The 13945-nt window shown below is 41.3% G+C and overlaps 1 long non-coding RNA gene across 1 annotated transcript in view; it reads right to left on the reverse strand.

Moving 5' to 3' along the window:
* Positions 1-1978: 1978 nt before the first annotated feature.
* LOC141087949 (uncharacterized) overlaps positions 1979-13945 on the reverse strand; it is a 30814-nt gene continuing 18847 nt past the window's right edge. The window contains exon 3 of the long non-coding RNA XR_012231771.1: positions 1979-2222. This is a non-coding gene — a long non-coding RNA (uncharacterized lncRNA). The remainder of the gene's footprint in view (positions 2223-13945) is intronic.

The raw sequence follows: 13945 nt of genomic DNA on the forward strand, positions 1-13945 counted from the left end.
ATCTCTTTCCAGTGCCAGCAGCTCCAGGTCACAGGAGACTGCTGCAGCACCTCCTTCCATCCATCCCACTCAGGGGATCTCCTCTCACAGACTGACCTAGTCCTAATAATCTCGGCTCTCTTGTGCAACTAAGCTCCACCCACCCCCCAGCACTCTTCGTGTTCCAAGCAGGGAGCTGTTATGATTGAGTCACCGTAGGAGGCAAAAACAGAAATACTAGCTAAGTCCAGAAAACCAGAAAAGTTGGCAGCTATCGGATTGCAGACACCTGAACCTATCAACAACAACTAGCAGTAGCCGTGGGGGGTTCCTACGGTGCCCTAGACCCCTCGATCACAGCCGGAGAACTAAATAGCCAAAAGACAGAAAGGGAAATCTAAACTGACCCAGAGCAGACCCCAAAGCAATAGGCAGCCCCCAACATATAATGACGGTGAAGCAATATGAAAAAACAGTAACACAGATAGAAAGATAGGCTGAGCAAATGATGGGGCCCAAGCTGACTAAATAGGACAGGATAGAAAAGCTGCTGTCTGCAATCCGCAAAAACCCTATCAAAACATGAGCCAACAGACTGATCGGGAAAAAAGCCCTGAAGACGCTAGGCTTCAAAAAGACTATATCAGTACTCAGGTATTTTCTGAAGACAGAGCAAAAAGGAATTCAGCTCACCCCAGCAGGGAATGGCAGAAATCCAGAAAAACAAGGCAAAACAAAACCAAAACACAAAAGCAAAAAGCAGAGCAGAAAACTTAGCTTTTGAGGATCAGGAATCAGACTGGTCTCCTAGAATCCCTCAGAGAATCACCAGCAAGGCAGAAGGGCGTCGGCTGCCTTATATCCAGTCAGCAATTCCCGTCACCCAGTCATCATCATCCTGCCCAGGTGCATGGTAATCAGCCTCACTACCTTCCTTCACAAGAAGAGGGAGTTCATCAGACCTCAATGGTGAAGGGGAAAATGAACTCACAACAGGGAGCCACCAAAGGTGCTTTGCTACACTACTATGTTGTGTGGGATGCAGGTGTTGGAGTGTGGTCAAGTGTCTCCACCTTACCTGAATTGTGGGGTACCACACCTCAGGAGGAGGTGCAGTACCTCTGTGGTGACTGAACTCTCAGGGGCGTCACACTAATGTCATCCCTTATCTATCTAGCTATGGTCCTCCTTGTAACACCACACCCCTTCCTGATTCTCTGGAATGACACAAATAAGGCTTCAACCGTCCTCCACTGCCTAGTTCTGTCCAGGTACTGTATCAGGGCTCTCCTGACATCTAATGTGTGAAGTTTGTGTTCTTCTGCAGTCCTTGGTTCACTATAGAAGGAGGGAAGAACTACCTCCTGACTCCTATGAAACTTTGAGGCCACCTTGGGGAGATACGCTGGATCTGGCCTTAACATCACCCTATCATCTAACACCTGCATAAAAGGATGATTAATAGAAAGGGCCTGCAAATCACTAACCCTATGCGCCAATGTTAGGGCCACTAGAATCACTGTTTTTAGTGCTAGAATTTTATCTGGCACCTCATGTATGGGCTCAAAGGGTGATTTTATTAAGGCTTCCAGGACCAAGTTTAAATCCCATGGAGGCATTTTTGAAGCTGGCACAGGCCTAGACCTCTGGCAGGCTTTTTTTTTAATGTTCAATCTATTTTATTAAGCATTTTATAAACAAAGAATATATTATATGCAAACAGATAATATATAGAATCATAGAAAATATCTAGTATTCAAAAATGAGAATACAACTTTCTATCAGTAAGTCAAACATACCATGGTAGACAATAACAGTAACAATATGGCAAACACCAACAAGGTATTCAAGAGAGGAAGTATTCTCTATATTATGCAGAGGAAAGACATAGGATAAAAAAAAGTGGGAAATAAAGATAAGGGAAGGGGGAGGAGGGATTACGGATAAAGAGGTCCTTAAAATCATATATATATTAATGTGCAAATTCCTATGTAAGTGAAAAAGTCAGTGGAACAAATTATAGAAATTAGGTGAGTCCTTAAACAAAATACATCCACTCCATATCCTTCTAAATTTATCGTTTGTACCATTGCAGTCTGCAGACAGCTCCTCCATTCTACACAGATTGTCCATTTCCTAATACCAGTCTAATATGTCAGGGGGGTTGGTAAGTTTCCAAAACCGCAGGATTACCATTCGTGCTGCTGTTAGACAAAACCGAAGAATATCTCTCTTCTGAGTCCCTATTGAAGAAGGTAAAATTGACAAAAGAGCTATTTGAGGGGACCTTGCTACACAGTTTCCCGTAATTCGTTGATAATTGTCGAAAACCTTCTCCCAGAATGGCTTGATCTTAGAGCATTCCCACCAAATGTGAATCATAGAGCCCACCTCCCTCTCGCATCTCCAACAAGCCCCTGAAACTGCTGGATATATTGCATGTAGTTTAGAAGGGTAATGATACCATCTCATAAGTATATTATAGTTCTCTTGTGCAATCCCAGCGCTAGCAAGTTTATGAGTGAAGAGAAACCCCCTTTCCCATTCCTCAGGAGACAAGCTTATCCCCAAGTCTCTCTCCCACGCCTGCTGAAATGTTAACTTCTCCGCTTCACCCTCTCTGCTTAATCCCCCATAAATCACTGATATAGCATGTGGCGGCTTATTTTCCTCTACGAACAATTTCTCAAAAAAGGTGAAGTTTGAATTCGAAATTTTATCAAAATTATGTGTCCCTAGGAAGGATTGTAATTGCAAGTATTCAAACCACCTAATTTTCTTATTTGGAAACTGAGCCTGTATAGAGACAAAAGAAGGCAACTCCCCATTTTCTAACACCTGAAACAATCGGGTATCCTGCACTGCCCTCCGACCGCGAAAAGATCCGCGCAAGTATCCAGGGAGAAAGGATGGATTGAAAAACAATTATGTAAGTGGGGTAATATTCCTATCTGGGAACCCCTTCTTTCTCAGAGTGTGCCATATTTTAAGTGTGTCTCTAGTTAAATTACAATTGACAATAGTCAATGACTCCCCAGAACACTACGGCAGATGTCTCAAAGGTATATCTAAACCCTCCTGTTCCACCCCCACCCATTGTTTAGCATCAGCCCGAAAGTGCCAGTCTAGAATCCTAAGTAATGTAGTAGCCTGAAAATACCTCTTAAAATTGGGAAGACCAGCACCACCTATAGATTTAGGTCGAGAAAGGGTCTGTATGCTTATGCGAGGTTTGAGTTTACCCCATATGAATTTGGTTAAAGCTGATCGTAATTTACAGAAGAAACTAAGAGGGGGGGAAATTGGTATAGTTTGGAATATGTATAAGAAACGGGGTAAAACGTCCATTTTTCCTTCTGAACCAGGACAGTTTAAATTTACTATAATTCGCTAGGTCTCTGTATGTTCTGCTTAATAAAGTTTGATAGTTAAGTTCGAACAATCAGAAGGGACCACGACCCCTAGATATTTCAATGACTCTCCTTGCCATTTAAATGGAAATTTATTTATGATTTGAAGGACCTCATTCTGAGAAAGGGATATATTTAAGGCTTCTGATTTGGAATAATTGACTTTAAAATTACTAAGTGATCCGAACCTATCAAATTCCTTTAAAATCATTGGAAACAATATTTGTGGTTGTGATATATAAAGGAGTAAATCGTCTGCATACAGAGCTGTTTTATAAGAGTTAGGTCCTATCATGTATCCATGAATATTGATATTATTTCTGATAGCGTTGGCTAGGTGTTCCATTACCATTACGTAAAGTAATGGAGAAAGTGGGCAGACCTGTCTGGTTCCATTGTTGATCTTATATGGGCTGGATAATGAACCATTTATTCTAACCCGCACTGTTGGACAATTATATAAGGCTAAGATTTTCTGTAGAAAATGAGGACCTAGACCTATCTGTCTTAAGACTTCCTCCATAAACCCCCAATGGACTCTATCGAAAGCCTTCTCTGCATCTACAGATAAAAGACCTAGTGGTGTGGAGCTAGTTTTTGCCTTGGAGATAATAAGTAATGTCTTAATAGTATTATCCCGGGCTTCTCGTCCTTTGACGAATCCTACCTGATCATTATTGATTAGGGAAGGAAGTAAAGGGGCTAGCCTCTCAGCTAAGATTTTTGAAAATAATTTAATGTCTATGTTTAAGAGAGAAATCGGTCTAAAGTTGGCAATTAACGAAGGGTCTGTACCTGGCTTAGGGAGCACACTAATGTGTGCCTCTAGAGACTGGGGAACAAATCCAGTACTTTCATCAATAGCACTGAAAGTTTTTGCCATTATTGGAGAGAGTTGTTCCCTAAAGTTTTTTTAAAACGCCGGTGTAAATCCGTCTGGACCAGGGCATTTACCCGACGGAGAGGACCGTATTGCCAAATTGATCTCCTCTATTGGAATCTCCTCCTCTAAAGCTTTCAGAGCTGAACTACTCAACATAGGTTGTTCCTGAATGCATTCTTTTATCTTATAAGAGAGGTCTAATGGGGGCATATCTGCGAATTGGTTCTTAATGTTGTATAAATTCTTATAGTAAGACTGAAAGAGATCCACAATTTCTTTTGGGCTGTGTGTATCCCTGCCATTTTGCTTTTTAACAAACGGAATAAATGTAGCCCAACTAGAGGGTCAGCCCTTCTGGACATAAATTTAAGCAACAGGCCAAATAGAATAACAGAAGTACGAGTCGATGGGCACCTAGGGAACAGTGACCACAATATAATACAATTCCACTTGTCCTTCAGTAAGGTGCCCTGGAAGGGGGTTACGAAAACGCTGAATTTCAGGAAAGCAAAGTTTGATCAGCTTAGAGAGGACCTTCGCCGAATTGATTGGGACAATGTCCTCAAAAATAGGAGCACAGAAAATAAATGGGAAATATTTAAATCAGTTTTACACACCCACGGCGAGCTAGCCATACCATACAGAAATAAAAGGGCTAGGAACAGGAGAACACCAATATGGCTAAATAAGGATGTAAAAAGGGCAATAAATAACAAGAACAAGGCATTTAGGAAGCTAAAACAAGAAGGCAATGAAGAAGCATTAAAAAGTTATAGAGAAAAAAATAAAATGTGTAAAAAACAAATACATTTAGCAAAAGTGGAAACTGAGAGACTCATTGCTAAGGAAAGTAAAACAAACCCCAAACTATTCTTTAATGATATAAACAGTAAAAAGATTAAAATTGATGGTGTCGGCCCTTTAAAGAACAATGGGGGTTAAATCATAGAGAACGATGTGGGAAAAGCAAATGTTTTAAATACTTTTTTCTCAACAGTGTTCACACAGGAAAAGGATTTGCCAGGGGAAATGCAGAGTGATAATGTAAACTCCCAATTAAGTATTACCTGCCTAACCCAGGAAGAAGTGCAGAACCGCCTTAGTAAGATTAAAATTGACAAATCACCAGGCCCTGATGGCATTCACCCTCGGGTATTAAGGGAGTTAAGTAATGTGATAGACAGGCCTCTATTCCTTATATTTAAAGACTATAGAGAAACAGGGTCTGTTCCTTTTGATTAGCGGCAAGCCAATGTGGTACCAATATTCAAAAAGTGGTGTAAAAGGGAACCTGGAAACTATAGGCCGGTAAGCTTAACATCTGTTGTGGGTAAAATTTTTGAAGGGTTTCTAAGGGATACCATTATGGAATATCTCAATGTTAATAAATGTTTAACTCCATATCAACATGGATTTATGAAGGATCGCTCCTGTCAAACTAACCTGATCAGCTTCTATGAAGATGTAAGCTCTCAAGTGGACCAAGGAGAATCATTGGATGTCATTTATCTCGACTTCTCTAAAGCATTTGACACTGTCCCATATAAAAGATTGGTAAGTAAGATGAGAAAGCATGGGCTAGGGGAAATGTGTGTAGATGGGTAGGTAGCTGGCTTAGTGATAGAAAACAAAGAGTGGTTGTTAATGGTGCATACTCAGATTGGGCCAGGGTTACTAGTGGGGTACCACAGGGTTCTGTATTGGGCCCCCTACTATTTAATATATTTATTAATGATCTATTAGTGGATGGCTTACACAGTAAAATATCAGTATTTGCAGATGATACAAAACTAAGTAAGGTAGTTAACACAAAGGAGGACACTTTGCAACTACAGACAGATTTGAGTAAATTGGAGAATTGGGCTGAAAAATGACAAATGAGGTTTAACACAGATAAGTGTAAGGTTATGCACATGGGAAGGAGAAACAGATGCTATAATTACTTACTAAATGGGAAACTGCTTGGGAAATCAGACATGGAAAAAGACTTAGGCATTGTATTGTAAAGGTTTCCAATGGATTGTAATGAATAAGAAAATGCTCACACAAGAATTGAACTACTAAATTGATTTAGTTAATAAATAATAAACAATATAAAACTATAAATACAAATGCATTAATCAGAAACAAGCATTATTCATATGTTACATTATTCAGATAGACGTGGACCACTCATCCTCCAGGAGACAAGAGAGAAAGTGCACATGTGTCCTGGTTCGTTTAAATGTCCAGCTAAAAGGTGTGTCTAGCCCCACCATGTGGGGAATGATGTCACAAGTCTATTGTCCATTTGCTATAAACCCATCACCTCAATACCTGTTTTAACCAGTATATAATACAGGAAGCTAGAGGAGGGGGCCTCATGTGTGCCACATGGCAGAAATACAGCAAGCTGGAGGAGGGGCTTCGGAGCACATGTGGGGGAATTATATATAGATATATATATAGTATACATATTAGCAAAATAATTAATCGGAGTGTTGAAACCATTAAAAATAACTTGTACTATACATTCCACCACTGGTTTCAATCACTTTAATTAATTAACCTGCCACTAAACTATACCATTTATCATTTATTGCATTGCTCCTACATATGTATATATTTATTTATTTGCTACCAATAGAAAACCGCTTTGGTAAAAAACAACATCCTGGGCTTAAAAACGGAAAAAATCAAAACAAAAACAACATTGGACCAGCAGGTGCTGAAATATCAAATGTCTGTAGAAATCTTCTTTCTTCGGATCTTCTTGACCGCAATTTTTAAATGGGTGTCTGTTGCAGGGAAACACGGGGAGCATTATGCCCTCATCACTTTGGGGTGACTTCACTACTTTCCCTGGTTAGCAAAAGAACAGACTCTAAAGAGGAATCTATCCCTGCCCTTCATGACATTAACCCCTCGGTGCAGGTGTCCAATGACTGAGCATAAGAGTCCTTTCATCTTCTATTGCTGCAGCAGTTCAGGGCCTCACTTTATATGCCATTTGGTTTCTAGGGTTAGTTGTCCCCTCCTTGTCATCAGCTGGCAGTCATGAGGATTCACCCTGGTGACGGTTCAGCGTCATCTGGGCTCAGTCTCTGCGCTCAATTGGACATCTTCAGTCTACACACAAGACACAGCCTGCACTGAGGGAAAGTGAAATTCACAATCATACTTGAAAGCTCCAAAGTCTTGGCAGAGCTAACTCAGTCCAAAGCAACAGTCCAAAATAACTCAGTCTATGATATATTCACAGTCCAAGATAGAATAACTTGTTCAATATAACTCAGTCCTGGTGGCTTGTTTTTTTCACCCCTTGATCAAATGAATCAAACAAAATTACCGTAGGTTTGTTGGTCCAAATTAATTGTGCCCAGAATGACCTTTGAAATTTTCTACTGTAGCAAATATTTCTACTCTAGATAATAACTACTACATAAAATATATCATATGTGTATAGACTTATACACTGAAATAAATCATAATATCAAAATATCAGATACCAGTTATCAAACACATCAAATTCATGTCAATCACATTTGCATAATAACGATGATCATAATTACCAGTACAATCATGTTCATGGAGATCACAAAATAATGTTACTACTAGTCAGAATCAGTACAATTGCATGTTAAGGAAAACAGAACCCAAACCAATTTGCTATTAACCCAATTCTAGCAAATTATTATTTTTACATAATAATATACACATTACATCAACACACACTCTGGCTTCACCTAATGCATTCATTCAGTAAGCAGGAGAGATTCTCATTTACATATAGACAAACACACACTTTGGGTAACCAGTACCACACATTTGCATTGTATGACTCAGGTGTAGGTGAACAAAGCTATATCGAGAACAAAAGACTGACATTAACAAACTAGCATTCATTGAAATCATTTAACATATATGTTCTTCAAAACCCAATTTGCACGGGAGCTCCCAAAAAATAAAAAAAGTTAAAACTCAAAAATAAGTAATAAAATATCATCTTATATTAGGTAGATGGACTCCTTTTTCACTACTGCAGAAATGAACTATTCTACTGTGCACTGTATTTACATGTTAATTAAATGGTCAAGGTTTCTTCTTTTACTCCTGCAAACATAAGGTTAAATACACCCCCCACCCCCCAATCCAACATGTACTGGACTGAAAAGAGAAAAAAAAACAATTCCTTTAAAAAACAAGAATGCTAAGCACAGTACCATTAAAATTCAAAAAATGAGCTCATAAAAAATAAAAATATACCAAATAAAAAGTAAAAATAAAAATACCACGTGGATTTTTTCTTTGGCTGTGAACCAATTTTACCAAGGGATATCCATGACAAATACACAAAGCACATACAGTGACAAAGACAAACACTTAGTACAAATAAGTCATCTATTTATCTTGTCAACCTCCCAGTATATTATCAGTCATCTAACTTTAGGTCAGTCTTAAATTCATTGTCTGTACTGTCACTCCCCCTTTTCCTTGTATGTTTCTCTCTTGACTCCTGGAGGATGAGTGGTCGACGTCTATCTGAATAATGTAACGTATGAATAATGCTTGTTTCTGATTAATGCATTTGTATTTATAGTTTTATATTGTTTATTATTTAATCTTATCATTTATGAAGTAAATCAATTTAGTAATTCAATTCTTGTGTGAGCATTTTCTTATTCATTACAATCCATTGGAAACCCTTACAATACAGGCATCTTAGTCAATAAGAAGCTAAATTGGAGAGCCCAGTGTCAGGCAGCTGCCACCAAAGCAAATGGGATGCATTAGAAGAGGTCTGGGGACACGAGATGAAAACATAATTCTCTCTCTGTACAAATCACTCGTCAGACCACACTTGGAGTATTGTGTGCAATTTTGGACGCCGGTGCTCAAGAAAGACATTACCGAACTTGAAAGGGTTCAAAGGCGGGTTACTAAAATGATAAATGGAGTTGGTTCACTACAATACCCAGAAAGGTTATCAAAATTAGGTCTATTTACTCTAGAAAAGAGAAGACTTAGGGGAGAACTAATATATATGTACAAGTATATCAGATGGCAATACAGAGATCTCTCCAATGAACTGTTTGTACCAAGGACTGTGACAAGAACAATGGGGCATTCTCTTCGTTTGGAGGAAAGACAATTTCTGCACCAGCATAGAAGAGGGTTCTCCACGGTAAGAGCAGTGAGGCTCTGGAATTCTCTTCCCGAGGAAGTGGTGATGGCCAACTCACTGAATGAATTTAAGAAAGAAATGGATGCTTTTCTTGTGAGTAACAGTATAGAAGGTTACGAATAGCAGAATATTATAAGTAGATGGTTGACCCAGCTTAGGGGAAGGAATTTTTTTCCCTATGGAGAAAATTGGCTTCTACTCTGTGGGTTTTTTGCCTTCCTCAGGATCAACAATGCAGAACAGCTGCACTAAAAATAGGCTGAACTAGATGGACATAAGGTCTTCCTTCAGCCTTCAAAACTATGTTACTATGTTAGCCGACGCACGTGGGTGGAGCAGTCTGGATAATGGTCTCCCGCACCTGTCCGATAGGTCATAGAAAAAACGTTTAGATTTTTCCATGGATTGAAAATGTTTTTTATCTAAAATTTCTCTTAATTCATTATTTTTTTTTGTCAAGTCAGCAAGCGTGGAAGCAGATAGAGTTTGTGTGAAATTTCAAGGGAATGAATTTGCTGTAATAATTCATCCACTTTCTGAGCTCTTTAACCTAGAACCATGCTTTATCAGAATCCCTCTCATAACGCATTTCAAACTTTGCCATTGCATGGGAGCTGAAGTTTGGTTAGAGGCATGTATTTGGAAAAAGGAGTCAATAGACTCTTTCAGCTCTGAAGCACATAAAATATCCTTGATAAGTTTATCATTCAATCTCCAAGTCCAAGAACGTTGGACCAGAGATGGCAGAGACAAGGACAGAAAAATCGGAATGTGGTCCGACCACAGAATGTCTCCGATTGTGGCCTTGGGTTGCCAGGACAAAGCAGAAAGAGAAAGAGGTCGATGCGGCTATAAGAATTATGTATATGAGAATAATATGTGTAATGCTTCCCCTGAGGATTCATTATCCGCCAAACATCTGTCAGTCGGAGGGCATGGAGAACCCTTTTAAGAGAACGCAACTGTCTCACCGAAACAGTTTCCCTCCCAGAAGAAGAGTCTACCTTTGGGTTCATTGTAAAATAGAAATCTCCACCTGCGATCAGTGTACCTTCTGCGAAATTAGAAAGTGAGGTTAGGAACGCACGGCATGCTGGAATCTGGCCCTTATTAGGAAGATACCAGTTAGCAATTGTGTATATTGAGTCTGCAATTTTTATCTTGAGAAATACATATCTACCCTCTATGTCTACATGTGTATCAATAAGAGAAAATGCTAATGACTTAAGGACTGCAATGGAGACACCTTTGGACTTTGATTCAGGATTTGTGCTATGGAACAAGGTGTTGAAGTACCTATCTTTTAACTTAGGAACATGATCAGATTTAAAGTGTGTTTCTTGTAACATAAGAATTTTGACTTTTTGTTTATGCATAGAGTAAAGAATCTGAGAACGCTTCTGAGGGATATTAGGACCTCTAACATTCAGTGAACAGAATTTGACTGAGTTCATTTCACGGACCAGAAATAGGGTTTGAGAAAAGACCGGTAAAAGAGGAAAATTCCATTAAAAAAAGGGGGGAGGGGGAAGCAGGAAAGGAAAGAAAATAAAAATAAAAACAATCGGATGGGAGACTTTCCCAACCACAAAGAAAGTCCTCAAAGAAAAGGACTGATAGGGGGAAGTATCAAATTCCACACCCGTCTAGCGGAATGTAGATCCCCTTAGTGGAAGCCCGCTTTCCATAGAGGGTAGCTCGCCCTGGGATCAAACAGCAGAAACACAATAACATATTAAACTGGTAAAATAACTAACATGCTTAACATGTTAAGCATTAATCACATAGAATCTCTACTAAAGAATTTTTTAAGACCTCTGGCAGGCTTAATTGAACCTGACCACCCACCGATCTGCCGCCAGGATATAGTTGTAAAGGGCTCCTAAGGCAGATACCTGCACCGCCCATCAGACTGCTCTGGGAAAGCCAAAAATTTAGCCCATATTCTGCCAAAAATCCTAGTTGTTATGGGCGTTCTACTCTGCATCAGAGTAGCTACCAAGGCTGGAGAAAACCCCCTCTGTGTTAGCAGCGCCATCTCAAAATCCAGGCCGTGAAACAAAGACCTGACCTCTGAGGATGTGACACTGGGCCCTGCCTGAGGAGACCTGGAACATCCAGGAGAATCCAGGGATATGCCAAGGACATTCTCCTCTTCCAAAAGAACCATGGTCTCTTGGGCCAGAAAGGAGCAATGAGGATGACATCCACTGCCTCCTCCCGAATTTTCCTCAGAACTGTCGGGATCAATATTAATGGGGGAAATATGGAGCGCCCGACCAGGGCGTTGATCTCAGTGGGAGTTGTCACGGAAGCTGTGACCCGGTCCATGGCCCGGTGGCTCCATGGCAAAAGGAGGTGAAAGAACAATGAAATAGAATTGATGAATAGTTCGTGACGCCACCTGTGGTGTTCGGCAAGGGAGATGTTAAGCCGACGCTGCATGCAGATCCTCTGGGACTGGTGGTGTGTTGCAGCCAAGATGGTGAAGCTCCCCACAGGTAGAGCTGTAGTCCCAGGGCAGTGTAGATGTAGGGGTAGCTGAGAGGCGCAGGCAGTGTAGAAGCTAGTACCCAGATGTAGCGGTACCAGGTGTGTAGGCGCAGGAATGAATGGAGGACACCAGGGCTTGTAGTTCCAAAGCTTTACTCACAGTCTGTAGTACACGCACAGGTGCCTGTCTCTGTGCTGTGTCCTCCGGGTCAGGGACTCAGTCGACCTCCAGGCAAGATAGGACGCTCCCTTCCAACTCTCCGCCAACATGTGCCTTTCTAAACGTGTCCTCTATAGCGCCTTTAAGTGTGATGATCTCCTAGTATTGAGTTACACTGGAGTTCCTCCTGACAGATGTTCCCAAGAACTCTACTTGCACGGCAGACAGCTGTAGCCTGCTTCAGGGACTCCTTACTCCTGAGTCCCGGCTCACTATCAATGTTGCTGTTGTGCCCCAAGTCTAAGATGGGAGTAGTGCATTTACAGCCCACTACTCCACCGGTGTCTGCTGCAGAACCATTAGTGTCCGTACAACCTCGGGGACTGGGCCCCGGCCTTGCGCTTAGAACTTCTAGGCAGGGTTCTTCCTCTAACCCACGTCTTCTGTTCCCTTTTACTCCTACGTTCCGTACTAGTCTTTCTTTCTTATGGAAGATCAGGTTTCTGTTCAATGTCTTTCTCTTTCTTTCCTTTCCCGTGCCAGCAGACCCAGGTCACTGAGATCTGCTGCAGCACCTCCTTCCTCCATCCCTCTCCCAGGGATCTTCTCTCCTCACTCACTGACCTTGAACTCACTGAAATTCTAAACCTTCCCACTCTTTTATGTATTCTAAACTCCACCCGTGTCCCAGCATGTTTAGTGTTCCAAGTAGGGAGCCACCTAAGGTGCTCTGCTACACTCCAAGCAGGGAGCCGTAATGTGGCTTTGCTGAACTACTGTGTTGTGTGGGATGCGAGTGTTGGAGCGTGGTTAGGAGCCTCCAACTCACCTGGATGGTGGGGTACCACACCTCAGGAGGAGGTGCAGTATCTCTGTGGCAACTGAACCCTCAGGGGCGCCACAAAGGCATAGGCCAGTCGGACATCCCAAGGGATCTGTGTAGTGCATCTCTTTGTCTTCCTGTTCTTTCTGATGGTAAATAGATCTATCTATGGCTGCCCCAAAAAATTCACTGCTAAAAGATAGATGGATCCAGCTCCCATTCCCCCTGTTTCAAGGTTGTCCGGCTGAGGAAGTCTGCTTCCTCGTTCTCTTTCCTCTTTATGTGTAGAGCCGATATCTGTAGCTGATGTTCCTCCATCACCTGGAGAATTTCCTGAGCTAGCCATATTAGGGGCCGCGATCTTGTTCCCCCCTGGTGACTGATATAGGCTACAGAAGTTTGATTATCCAACAAAATTCAAACATGGCTCCCTTCTAAACGGGGAAGGAACTCTATGACTGTGTTTTTTATTGCTAGCAGTTCCCTGTAGTTTAAGGAACCGTCTGCTTCTGTTTCTGACCAGATTCCCTGAATTATATGGTCTCTGTAATCCCCCATTCCTCCACGCTTGCGTCTGTCATTATCACATCTAATATTGGGAGGGACCATGGAACGCCACACGATAGATTTCCTGGATCCAGCCACCAGACCATGGTGTCTACTGCTTCCTGGGAAAGCATAATCTTCCCCTCCAGAAGTCCAACCAGCTTCCTTTCCCCTTCTAGGACATCCTGCTGAAAGACCCTGTGATGACATTGGGCCCACTGTATTGCTGGAATGCATGATGTCATTGATCCTAGAAAAGACATGGCTTTCCTCAGAAACATGATCGGGTTGGTCAAAACTGCTGACACTAGGGCTATAATCTTGTCCTTCTTTTCCTCTGGTAGGAGACAGACCTGTTTCTCTGAGTCCAAAATAATCCCCAAGAAGGGTTGAACCTTCAGGGACTGCAGCCTCGACTTTTTGATATTTATCATAAAACCAAGGTTGGACATAGTGTTTCAGATGTAATTTAGTTGAGTACTGCATT

The sequence above is a fragment of the Dendrobates tinctorius genome, unplaced genomic scaffold (genome assembly GCF_039654945.1).
Source record: "Dendrobates tinctorius isolate UK_male_01 unplaced genomic scaffold, ASM3965494v1 ptg000036l, whole genome shotgun sequence".
Lineage (NCBI taxonomy): Eukaryota > Metazoa > Chordata > Amphibia > Anura > Dendrobatidae > Dendrobates > Dendrobates tinctorius.